This window comes from Nomascus leucogenys, chromosome 2 (assembly GCF_006542625.1).
Source record: "Nomascus leucogenys isolate Asia chromosome 2, Asia_NLE_v1, whole genome shotgun sequence".
In the NCBI taxonomy this organism is placed as follows: domain Eukaryota; kingdom Metazoa; phylum Chordata; class Mammalia; order Primates; family Hylobatidae; genus Nomascus; species Nomascus leucogenys.
This window is the reverse complement of record NC_044382.1, coordinates 44,269,366-44,283,054: the sequence shown is the minus strand read 5'-3', so window position 1 is coordinate 44,283,054 and position 13,689 is coordinate 44,269,366. Positions and strand designations below refer to the sequence as shown.

At 45.3% G+C, this 13,689-nt stretch overlaps 1 pseudogene; it reads left to right on the top strand.

The window, feature by feature from the left end:
- The first annotated feature begins 11,835 nt into the window (after positions 1–11,835).
- LOC100600594 lies at positions 11,836–12,332 on the top strand (annotated as a pseudogene).
- Positions 12,333–13,689: the final 1,357 nt, after the last annotated feature.

Below are 13,689 nucleotides of genomic sequence, written 5' to 3'. Positions count from 1 at the left end.
CATGACTGGCTGGGCCTGAAAGTTTTTATTTAGCTGGCATGACTCTGCTGTCTGTTCGAGGCTCAGGTAGCAGACACCTGAGAGAAAAAAGAGCTTCCTTTTAAGTGGTGAATTTGCCATCCCTGGAAGCATTCAACTACAGTAACTGGGTGTTGGGGCTCAGAAACCAATACCCCAAAATGTATTTTGACATGCTGAACTGATGAAGAAGCCTCAAGGTCTCTGTGACCTCCCCCACCAACACACGCTCCTGTCTGTCAATTCTTTGTTCCTCCCAAAGCACAAGATGAAGTTGTTCCCTTATCTGCCTAAATTTAGTCCAGAACGCCAAAGGAAACAATTACCTCTGGTTCCCTCCCTGAGTTTTCATTAACTGAACTCGTTTTGCAGGAGGAAAGACTGAAGTATGGTCAACACACCAGGACAGACTTTTGTCACAAACCCTTGTCTCCTCTGCAGGCCCAACAGACTTTGTCCCAGGCCATTGCATGTTCAAGCCCACTGAATTACCCTAAAAATCATTTACTACCCATCTGAAATATCCACACTCTGGATGATGGGGTAATCACTCTGTGATTAACTATGCACATTAATAAACTTGTATGTCTTTTCTCCTCTTTTTTTTTTTGAGAGCAAATTTCACTCTTTTTGCCCAGGCTGGAGTGCAATGGTGTGATCTCTGCTCACCGCAACCTCTGCCTCCCAGGTTCAAGCGATTCTCCTGCCTCAGCCTCCTCAGTAGCTGGGATTACAGGCACCTGACATCATGCCCAGCTAATTTTGTATCTTTAGTAGAAACGGGGTTTCACCAGTTGACCAGGCTGGTCTACGAACCCCTGATCTCAGGTGGTCCGCCCTCCTTGGCCTACCCAAAGTGATGGGATTATAGGCATGAGCCACAGCGCCTGGCTGCCTTTTCTTCTCTTAATCTGCCTTTTGTCAATTGATTTTCGAGAACCTTCAGAGAGCAAAGGAAAGTTTTCCCTTCGCACAAGGAGTCACTTGAGCCTTCACCAGCTTTGAGAGATTATTGACCTAATAGGCTTCCCCATTGCCCCCAATCAAATGTGAGTTTGGGATACAGAGGTGAGCCTAGAATCCACGATCTAGGACTCCAGTGCAGGTCCTGTATTGTGAGTGTGGCCTGCGGGGAGAGCTGATTACGTCCTGTCTGCTGCTTCTGCAGCTTCTTTTGGGACATCAGGGTTCCCAGAAATCAGAGACTCAACAAAGCATGGAAATGCGGGGCAGCCCGCCTAGAATGAGCCTGAAGACCCAGCACCAAGCTCAGTGATATGGCATAATGGTTAGCAACAGGGAGGCATGATGTTCATGCTCATGTGGGCAAGCAAAGTGTCAACAGGCCTGTGAGACCAAAGACAGAGTCAGCTACTCCCAGCAATCAGGAATTGGTGCACAGACCTAAAAGTCCCAAAAGTGAGTGCAGATCACACGTCCTGAGAGGCTCATTAAAATGACAGACTCCCCCAGGCTCACCATTGGATGTTCAGAATCAAGGCCCCAGGTAATTCTGCTTCCACCTGCCGCTGACCAAACTTAGAAAAACTCAAAGTTAGACTGGGAGTGGTGGCTCAGGCCTGTAATCCCAGCACTTTGGGAGGCTGAGGCGGGCAGATCACGAGGTCAGGAGATCGAGACCATCCTGGCTAACACGGTAAAACCCCGTCTCTACTAAAAATACAAAAAATAACCAGGCGTGTTGGTGGGCGCCTATAATCCCAGCTGCTTGGCAGGCTGAGGCAGGAGAATGGCGTGAACCCAAGGAGGCAGAGGTGGCAGTGAGCCGAGATCGCGCCAATGCACTCCAGCCTGGGTGACAGAGTGAGACTCCGTCTCAAAAAAAGAAAAACTCAAAGTTGTTGAGGGTTCTCTGAGCTAAAGTCTTGGTCACCTGATTGTATAGTACAGAGGTTAGCTCAGAAAGTCTTGGTCACCTGATTGTATAGTACAGAGGTTAGCTCAGAAATAGGAACCCAGGCTCTGCAAACAGCAGCTGCAGTTACACAGCCAATCCTGCCTATGGGGTGTGAAAAGCTAAAGGTCATGCAGCAACTACCTTATTTAGCATATCTGTGACAATTATGGAGCATATGCATATACATAACATACAGACAAACATATTCAGACATGCATACAATTGTAAACCCAAAAGTGCACAAATAGGTATTTTTTTTTTTTTTTTTAATACAGAATCTTGCTCTGCCATACAGGCTGGAGTGCAGTGCCACATCATGGCTCACTGCAGCCTTGACCTCCCAGGTTCAAGAAATCCTCCCACCTCAGCCTCCATGAGTAGCTGGGACTACAGGTGTGTGCCACAATGCCCGGCTAATTTTTAAGTTTTTCATAGAGATGGAATCTTGCTATGTTATCCAGGCTGGTCTCAAACTCCCGGGCTCAAGTGGTCCTCTTGCCTCAGCCTCCCAAGGTGCTAGGATTACAGGCATGAGCCACTACACCTGGCCAGGTATTCTTTTTTTAAAAACAATGTGATGTTGTTAACATTATACTTTCAAAATGTTAAGCAGTATAAAATATTGGCCAGGCACAGTGGCTCACAGGCCAGACATGGTGGCTCACACCTGTAATCCCAGCACTTTGGGAGGCTGAGGCAGGCAGATCACCTGAGGTCAGGAGTTTGAGACCAGCCTGGGCAACATAGCGAAACCCCGTCTCTACTAAAAATACAAAATTAGCCAGGTGTGGTGGCACATACCTGTAATCCCAGCTACTCAGGAGGCTGAGGCAGAAGAAACGCTTGAACCTGAGAGGCAGAGGTTCCAGTGAGCTGATATTGCACGATTGCACTGTAGCCTGGGCAACAGAGCAAGACTGTCTCAAAAAAAAAAAAAAATTGTTAATGGCCACACACAGTGAGACCCTCATCTCTACAAACAATTACAAAATTAGCTGGGCATGGTGGTAGACACCTATAGTTCCAGCTGCTTGGGAGGCTGAAACAGGATGATCGCTTGAGCCCAGGAGTTCAAAGCTGCAGTGAGCTATAATAGCAACACTGCATTTCAGCCTGGGAGACAGAGCAAGACCTTGTCTCAAAAAAAAAAAAAAATAAGTTAATAATTAACACTTCACAGAACAATGTGGCAAGTCCAATTATTGACCAGTTTATTGTTTCTAACTTTTTTTCATGATTCAGACTTTTTTTTTTTTGAGACAGATTCTCACTCTGTTGCCCAGGCTGTAGTGCAGTGGCGTGATCTCAGCTCATTGCAACCTCCGCCTCCCAGGTTCAAGCGATTCCCCTGCCTCAGCATCCCAAGTAGCTGGGACTACAGGGACTTGCCACCACGCCTGGCTAATTTTTGTATTTTTAGTAGAGACGGGGGTTTCACCGTGTTAGCCAGACTGGTCTTGAATTCCTGATCTCGGGTGATCTGCCCACCTCAGCCTCCCAAAGTGCTGGGATTATAGGTGTGAGCCACCGTGCCCAGCTGTGTTTAACTTTTTGGACAAACTGTTTTCCACAGTGTCTGAACTACTCTCCACAGTGCTACTGATAATGGGTGAGGGTTCCAACTTCCCCACATTCTTGCCAACACTTAGTATTTTCCCTTTTTAAATTTTTAAATTATAGCCATCCTAGAGGGGACAAAGTGATACCTCATTGTTGTTTTGATTTGCATTTTCATAATAAGTAATGATCCTGAGCATCTTTCTTGTGCTTATTAGCCGTGTGTATATCTTTTGGGGGACATGTCTATTCAGATCGCTTGCCCCTTTTTTTCCCCTTTCTTTTTTCCCTTTGTTAGAGTTAATGTTTTGCTTATGAAATATTTCAGGCCAGGCGCGGTGGCTCACGCCTGTAATCTCAGCACTTTGGGAGACCAATGAGGGCGGATCACGAGGTCTGGAGATCGAGACCATCCTGGCTAATATGGTGAAACCCCGTTTCTATTAAAAATACAAAAAATTAGCCGGGTGTGGTGGCGGGTGCCTGTAGTCCCAGCTAGTCTGGAGGCTGATGCAGGAGAATGGCGTGAACCCGGGAGGCAGAGCTTGCAGTGAGCCGAGATCACGCCACTGCACTCCAGTCTGGGCGACAGAGCAAGACTCCATCTCAAAAGAAAAGAAAAGAAAAGAAAAAATATATATATATTTCAAACATGGAAAATTATGGAGAATAATGTAACAGACACCACATTACCTGCTCCAACAACATGAACCTTTCCCATATTTGCTTTGAGGTGTTGTTGTTGCTATTTAATAGACTTTTTTTTTTTAGAGCAGTTTTAGGTTCAAAGCAAAACAATAAAGGTGCCAGGCGCATAGCTCATGCCTGTAATCACAGCACTTTGAGGGGCCAAGGCAGGAGGATTGCTTGAGCCCAGGAGTTCATGACCAGCCTGGCCACCATGGCGAAACCCCATCTCTACAAAAACTGCAATAATTAGCTGGGAGTAATGGCACTTGCCGGTAGTCCCAGCTATTCAGGAGGCTGAGGCAAGAGGATTGCTTGAGCCCAGGAGTTCAAGGCTACAGTGAGCTGTGATTAAAAAAGAACACTAAAGGATGTAAGATTTTACTCCTACTTTCAACCTAACAAGTATCTGTACAACAATTTCAAAGGATACTGGCAAAAGACACAGATCCAGAGACAAAGAGAAAGATCTTTATTACAGCACAACAAGCAACATGAGCTTCATGTTTGCCCTGGTTCCCCTTGTGCCCCAAGTCCCACAGGGGCTATGCCAAGGGGCCTAGTTAGATGAGGCATACAAAGGGGGTTTGTATCACAGCTGAGGAACTCTAAATTGAAAGAACATCAATAATTAATAAAGAAGAACTACAAGCATATTTGCCCAACCTTTTCTCCAGAGCAATTACTTTTATCTGGACAGTAAATAAACCGCCCTTTGCTCTGGAGATAGACACTATCTCCAGGCTGTTTCAAGGACAAACATCCTTAAAAAGATATAACTTTTTTTTTTTTTTTAGTATCTTTAAAACATAGGCACAGGGTCTCACTGTTTTGCCCAGGCTGCTCTCAAACTTCTGACCTCAGGCAATCCTCCTGCCTCAGCCTCCCAAGGTGTTGGGATTACAGGCATGAGCCAACGTGTTGGCCTTTGTCTAACTCTTTTTATTTTATTTTTTTTTATTATACTTTAGGTTTTAGGGTACATGTGCACAATGTGCAGGTTTGTTACATATGTATCCATGTGCCATGTTGATTTCCTGCACCCATTAACTCGTCATTTAGCATTAGGTATATCTCCTAATGCTGTCCCTCCCCCCTCCCCCAACCCCACAACAGTCCCCGGAGTGTGATGTTCCCCTTCCTGTGTCCATGAGTTCTCATTGTTCAATTCCCACCTATGAGTGAGAACATGCGGTGTTTGGTTTTTTGTCCTTGCGATAGTTTACTGAGAATGATGTTTTCCAGTTTCATCCATGTCCCTACAAAGGATATGAACTCATCCTTTTTTATGGCTGCATAGTATTCCATGGTGTATATGTGCCACATTTTCTTAATCCAGTCTATCATTGTTGGACATTTGGGTTGGTTCCAACTCTTTGCTATTGTGAATAGTGCCGCAATAAACATACGTGTGCATGTGTCTTTATAGCAGCATGATTTATAGTCCTTTGGGTATATACCCAGTAATGGGATGGCTGGGTCAAATGGTATTTCTAGTTCTAGATCCCTGAGGAATTGCCACACTGACTTCCACAATGGTTGAACTAGTTTACAGCCCCACCAACAGTGTAAAAGTGTTCCTATTTCTCCACATCCTCTCCAGCACCTGTTGTTTCCTGATTTTGTAATGATGGCCATTCTAAGTGGTGTGAGATGGTATCTCACTGTGGTTTTGATTTGCATTTCTCTGATGGCCAGTGATGATGAGCATTTCTTCATGTGTTTTTTGGCTGCATAAATGTCTTCTTTTGAGAAGTGGCTGTTCATGTCCTTTGCCCACTTTTTGATGGGGTTGTTTGTTTTTTTCTTGTAAATATGTTTGAGTTCATTGTAGATTCTGGATCTGGTCTAACGCTTAAGATGTGCAAATAGGCTGGGCACAGTGGCTCACACCTGTAATCTCAGCACTTTGTTTTTTTTGTTTGTTTTGTTTTTTGAGATGGAGTTTTGCTCTTGTCACCCAGGCTGGAATACAATGGCGCAATCTTGGCTCACGGCAACCTCCACCTCTCGGGTTCAAGTGATTCTCCTGCCTCAGCCTCCCAAGTAGCTGGGATTACAGGTGCATGCCAACACACCTGGCTAATCGGGGTTTTGCTATGTTGGCCAGGCTGGTCTCGAACTCCTGACATCAGGTGTTCCACCCACCTCGGTCTCCCAAAGTGCTGGGATTAAAGGCATGAGCCACAGTGCCCGGCCAATCTCAGCATTTTGGGAAGCCGAAGTGAGATGATTGCTTGAGTCCAGTAGTTCAAGACCAGCTTGGGCAACATAGTGAGACCCTGTCTCTACAAAAAATAAAAAATTAGCCAGGTGTAGTGTTACATGCCTATAGTCCCAGCTACTCAGGAACCTGAGGTGGGAGGATTGCTTGAGACTGGGAGGTTGAGGCTGTGGTGAGCCATGATTGTGCCACTGCACTTCAGCCAGGGTGACAAAGCGAGAACCTGTCTCAAAAACAAAACAAAAAAGGCCCGGCATGGTGACTCACACCTGTAATCCAAGCACATGGGGAGGCCGAGGAGGGCAGATCACCTGAGGTCAGGAGTTTGAGACCAGCCTGGCCAACATGGCGAAACCCCGTCTCTACTAAAAATACAAAAATTAGCCAGGCATGGTGGCAGACACCAGGAATCACAGCTACTCCGGAGGCTGAGGCAGGAGAATCGCTTGAACCTGGGAGGCAGAGATTGCAGTGAGCTGAGATCATACCACTGCACTCCAGCCAGGGCGACAGAGCAAGACTCCATCTCAAAAAAAAAATAGTGTGAATATATGAAAGGCCCATGGAGAATTGTCTCTCCACATAGGTTGAGATTCTTTTTTCTTTTTCTTTTTCTTTCATGTAAGTATCTAATTGCTCCAGCAGAGTTTGTTGAAAAGACTATTCTTTCACTCAATTGCCTTGGTAACTTTGTCAAAAATCAATTAACCATATATATGTGTGAGTCTATTTCTGGACTCTGTATTCTGTTCCACTGATCTATGTGTCCATCCTTTTGCTAATATCATATTGTGGCATTTGTTGTTGTTGTTTTTGAGGCGGAGTTTCACTCTTCTTGCCCAGGTTGGAGTGCAATGGCGCGATCTCGGCTCACTGCAACCTCCACCTCCCGGGTTCAAGCAATTCTCCTGCCTCAGCCTCCCGAGTAGCTGGGATTACAGGCATGCGCCACCATGCCCGGCTAATTTTGTATTTTTAGTAGAAACATGGTTTCACCATTTTGGTCAGGCTGGTCTTGAACTCCCGACCTCAAGTGATCCACCTGCCTTGGCCTCCCAAAGTGCTAGGATTACAGGCATGAGCCACTGCGCCCAGCCTGTTTTTGTTTTTGAGACAGAGTCTTACTCTGTCACCCAAGTTGGAGTGCAGTGGCACGATCTTGGCTCACTGCAACCTCTGCCTCCCAAATTCAAGCAATTCTCCTGCCTCAAGTAGCTGGGATTATAGACATGCACAACCACACCTGGCTAATTTTTTTTTCTTTTTTTTTGGTAGAGATGGGGTTTCTCTATGTTGGTCAGGCTGGTCTCGAACTTCTGACCTCAAGTGATTTACCTACCTCAACCTCCCAAAGTGCTGGGATTTCAGGCATGAGCCACCACACCCAACCCATACTGTGTTGATTACTATAGCTTATGAGTTTGCAAATGTAAAGGGTGGGCTACATATAATTCCTGCTACATACATTTTTATTGTTTCCTTTTTCAACCATTTAAAACTGGAAAAAGCAGTTTTAGCTTTTAAGCCCTGCAAAAACAGGCTGCAGGCTAACCTGTGGGCCAGTTTGCCAACCCTTCTATAGATTTATGGTAAGTCTTAAAATCAGGTTGTATGAGTTCTCCAAATGTGTTCTTCTTTTACAAAACTGTTTTGGGTGTTTTAGCTTTTGCTTTTTGATATAAATTTTAGCATCAATTTCTAGAAATAAATGCTGGTATTTTAATTGGGATTATATTTAGTCCATAGATCAACTCGGGGAGAATTAACATCATTATATCGAATCCCCCAATCCATGAACATGGTGTATCTCTCCATTTGTTTAGGCCTTCTTATTGTTGTGGTATATTTTTAAATCCAATGAAACATTAGATCTTACATATATTTACCACTTTATTTGTTATCCATTCCTTAGCTAACTCTTACCCTCCATCTGGTTTCATTTTCCTTCTACCTGAAAATTTTACATTAGAAATCCTTAGGCCGGGCAAGATGGCTCATGCCTGTAATTCCAGCACTTGAGGAGGACAAGGTGCAAGAATTGCTTGAGCCAAGGAGTTCAAGACCAACCTAGGCAACATGGTGAGACTCTGTCCCTATAAAAAAAATTAATTAAGGCTGGGCATGGTGGCTCATGCCTGTAATCCCAGCACTTTGGGAGGCCAAAGTGGGCAGATCCCCTGAGGTCAGGAGTTGGAGACCAGCCTGGCCAAAATGGTGAAACCCTATCTCTACTAAAAATACAAAAATGGTGGCTCATGCCTGTAATTCCAGCACTTTGGGAGGGTGAGGTGGGCAGATCACCTGAGGTCCGGAGTTCAAGACCAGCCTGGCCAACATGGTGAAACCCTGTTTCTACTAAAAATACAAAAAATTAGCCAGGTGTGGTTGTGCATGCCTGTAATCCCAGCTACTCGGGAGGCTGAGGCAGGAGAATTGCTTGAACCCAGGAGGCGGAGGCTGTAGTGAGCCGAGATTGCACCACTGCACTCCAGCCTAGGCAGCAGAGGGAAACTCTGTCTCAAATAATGATAATAATAATACAAAAATTAGCTGGGCTAATTTTGGTGGCCTGTGCCTGTAATCCCAGCTACTTGGGAGGCTGAAGCACGAGAATCGCTTGAACCCAGTGGGTAGAGGTTTCAGTGAGCTGAGATCGCCACTGCACTCCAGCTTGGGCCGCAGAGCAAGACTCCATCTCAAAAACAAACAAACAAAAAGTAGCCAGGTGTCATGGCATGTGTCTGTGGTCCCAGCTACTCAGGAGGCTAAGCAAGATCCTGTCTCAAGAAAAAAAAAAAATTCTATAGTACAAGTCTGCTGGGGCCAAGTTCATTCACCTGTTGTCTACCTGAAAATGTCTTTATTTTGCCTTCTGTATTAGTCATATGACTGTATAGCAAATTGCTCCAAAATGTAGTGACTTAAAATATAAACATTATCTCACAGTTTCTGTGAATCAGGAATTCAAGACTGTCTTAATTTGTTTTCCGGTGTTTCAGTTATGTGAAGGTTTGTCTGGCGCTGGAGGATCTACCTCCGAGATGGCTCATTTACATGGCTGTTTGCAGCAGATCTCAGTTCATGACTACATGGCTCTCTCCACAAGACTGCTTGAGTGCCCTCACATGGCAAGGGGTCTTCCTTCAGAGTAAGTGAACCAAGAAAAAGCAAGGAAGAAGCCATGCTATCTTTTGTGACTTGGGGTCATAGGTCACATGCCATCATTTTTTACTTACTGTATTCATTGAAAGTGAGTCACTAAGTCCAGTACACATTCACAAGTAGGGAAATTAGCCTCCACATTTTCTTTTCCATTTTTTTTTTCTTTTGAGACTGAGTCTCACTCTGTTGCCCAGGCTGGAGTGCAATGGCACATTCAAGGCTCACTGCAACCTCAACCTGCTAGACTTAAGTGATCCTCCCACCTCAGCCTCCCAAGTAGCTGGTGCACACCACCATGTCCAGCTGATTTTTAAAAATTTTGGCTGGGCGTGGTGGCTCACAGCTGTAATCCCAGCACTTTGGGAGGCCAAGGTGGGCAAATCACAAGGTCAAGAGATTGAGACCATCCTGGCCAAGGTGAAACCACGTCTCTATTAAAAATACAAAAATTAGCTAGGCGTGGTGGTGTGAGCCTGTAGTCCCAGCTACTCGGGAGGCTGAGCAGGAGAATCTCTTGAACCCAGGAGGTGGAGTTTGCAGTGAGTCGAGATTGTGCCACCACACTCCAGCCTAGTGACAGAGTGAGACTCTGTCTCAAAAAAAAAACAAAAATTTTTTTGTAGAGTGTATTAGTCCATTTTCACACTGCTGATAAAGACATACCTGAGACTGGGAAGAAAAAGAGGTTTAATTGGACTTACAGTTCCACACGACTGGGGAGGCCTCAGAATCATGGCGGCGAAAGGCACTACTTACGTGGTGGTGTCAAGAGAAAAATAAGGAAGAAGCAAAAGCAGGAACCCCTGATAAGCCCATCAGATCTCGTGAGACTTATTCACTATCACAAGAATAGCATGGGAAAGACCGGCCCCCGTGATTCAATTACCTTCTCCTGGGTCCCTCCCACAACACATGGGAATTCTGGGAGATACAATTCAAGTTGAGATTTGGGTGGGGACACAGAGAAACCATATCATAGAGGCAAGGTCTCACTATGTTGCCCATGCTAGTCTCCAACTCCTGTGCTTAAGCAATCCTCCCAAAGTGCTCAGCCTCCCAAAGTGCTAGGATTACAGGCATGAGCCACCGAGACCACCTTTTTTCTTCTTTTCTTTTTTTTTTGAGACAGAGTACCGCTCTGTCACCCAGGCTGGAGTGCAGTGGTGTGATCTCGGTTCACTGCAAGCTCCGCCTCCCGGGTTCACACCATTCTCCTGCCTCAGCCTCCCGAGTAGGGCGCCCGCCACCACTCCTGGCTAATTTTTTGTATTTTTAGTAGAGACGGGGTTTCACCGTGTTAGCCAGGATGGTCTCGATCTCCTGACCTCGTGATCTGCCCTCCTCGGCCTCCCAAAGTGCTGGGATTACAGGAGTGAGCCACTGCGCCCGGCCTCTTCTTTTCTTTTCTTCTTCTTTTCTCCTCCTCCTCCTGCTCCTCTTCTTCTTTTTTTCTTCTCCTTCCTCTTTCTCCTCTTCTTCTTCCTCCTCCTGTTTCTCCCTCCTTCTCTTTTCTCCTCCTCCTCCTTATTCTTATTCTTCCTCCTCTTTTCCCTCTTCTTCCTCCTTCTAAGATTACCTTACAGAATATTCCCCACTAATTATTTTTATTATGGAGCTAGAAACCCTAAGCTAATTATAGATATTCTAGCCATGAGTGGTGATGTACACCTGTAGCCTTAGCTACTTGGGTGGCTAAGGCAGGAGCATCACCTGAACCCAGGAATTCATGCTGCAGAGACCTATAATTACATTACTGCACTCCAGCCTGGGTGACAGAGCAAGACCCTATCTCAAAAAAAAAAAAAAGAAAAGAAAAAGAAAGAAATAGAACAAATATTTAATTTTGCATTTTCAGTATTTATAGATAACCATGTTTCCTATGTAGAATTATTAATATAATGACTTACATTAGTAGATTTTCTTATCTCAAACCTTATTTCTATTCCTAGATTAAACTCCATTTGGACATAGTATATTATGCTTTCAGTGTGTTTTTGGATTTTGTTTGCTATAATTTTATTTGTGATTTTTAAATATTTATGAATTAGATTGGTCTATTTTTTTCTTTATTATTATAAGAATTATTATTATATTTTGGTATTGATGGAGTCAGAACATGCTACCCTAAAACATGGCACCTTGGCATTTGAGAAAGCGGCAACAGGAAGGTCACTCTCACCATCCCTTCTCCTCTCCCTTCCCCCCCGAAACAGGTCATACAACCTAGGAAGGACTTTCCAGCTGGCCCGAGCTGCCTACAGCTGCAAAGATGTTGATGGCTAAGAAGAACCAGATTGCCATTTATGAACTCCTTTTTAAGGAGGGAGTCATGGTGGCCAAGAAGGAGGTCTACATGCCTAAGCACCCGGAGCTGGCAGACAAGAATGTGCCCAACCTTCATGTCACGAAGGCCATGCAGTCTCCCAAGTCCCGAGGCACGTGAAGGAACAGTTTGCCTGGAGACATTACTACTGGTACCTTACCAATGAGGGTATCCAGTATCTCCATGATTACCTTCATCTGCTCCTGGAAATTGTGCCTGCCACCCTATGCTACAGCCATCCAGAGACTGGCAAGCTTCAGCCTAAAGGTCTGGAGGGTAAGTGACCTGCAAGACTCACAAGAGGGGAAGCCGACAAAGATACCCACAGACGGAGTGTTGTGCCCCCTGGTGCCGACAAGAAAGCCGAGGCTGGGGCTGGGTCAGCAACCGAATTCCAGTTTAGAGGCCGATTTGACGGTGGATGTGGTCAGCCACCTCAGTAAAATTGGAGAGGGTTATTTTGCATTGAATAAACTTACAGCCAAAAAAAAAAAAAATTAAGAAAACTTAAAGAAAAAAACAAAAACCTAGAGAGTTACTCTCTGACCTTCTCCCCTGAAGCAGGTCATAAGGCCCTCAATCAAGAGGTACTCTTCCTGTAGCCAGAAGACAGGAACATCCTTATTCCTGAAGAGAAAAAGAATCTAAACAAACAGGCCTTACTAGGTTTCACTGAGTTTATTATCATTAGATCATACCTTTTTTTTGTTTAAATAGGGTCTCGCTCTGTCACCCAGACTGAAGTGTAATGGCAATCACAGCTCACTGCAGCCTCCATCTCCCAGGCTCAAGCAATCCTCCCACCTAAGTCTCCCAGTAGCTGGGACTACAGGCCGTGCCACCACGCCTAGCTAATTTTTTACTTTTTGTAGAGATGGCGTCTTGCTATGTTGCCCAGGCTGGTCTGGAACTCCTGGGCTCAAGTGATCCTCCTACCTCAGCCTCCAAAATTGCTGGGATTACAGGCATGAGCCACTGTGCCCTGCTGAGCATAACCCTTTTGTCCTCCAATCACATTACTCCACAACTGTCCTTGTTTCGACAAACCTAAGCATACAAGGCAGGCAGATTATCTGAGGCCAGGAGTTCAAGACCAGCCTGGCCAAAATGGCCAAACCCCATCTCTACTAAAAATACACAAAAAAAAATTAGCTGGGGGAGGTGGTGCACACCTGTAGTCCCAGCTACTTAGGAGGCTGAAGGAGGAAAATCACTTGAACCAGGGAGGTGGAGGTTGCAGTGAGCTTAGATGGCACCACTGTACTCCAGCCTGGGCAACTAAGAGAGACTCCATCTCAAAAATACAAAACAAAACAAAAAATCTTAAGCATAAAAATACACAATTTTACCTGCTTTTTGAGTCCTCATTTCTGAAGACTACTGTGTCATGTAAAACTTATATAAATTTGTGGGCTGGGTGCAGTGGCTCACGCCTGTAATCCCAGCACTTTGGGAGGCCAAGGCAGGCGGATCACCTGAGGTCAGGAGATGGAGACCAGCCTGGCCAACATGGTGAAATCCCGTCTCTATTAAAAATACAAAAATTAGGCAGAGCGCGGTGGCTCACGCCTGTAATGCCAGCACTTTGGGAGGCTGAGGCGGGTGGATCATGAGGGCAGGAGATCGAGACCATCCTGGCTAACACAGTGAAACCCTGTCTCTACTAAAAATACAAAAAAAAAAAAAAAAAATTAGCCAGGCATGGTGGCAGGTGCCTGTAGTCCCAGCTACTCGGGAGGCTGAGGCAGGAGAATGGTGTGAACCCGGGAGGTGGAGCTTGCAGTGAGCGGAGTGAGCCAC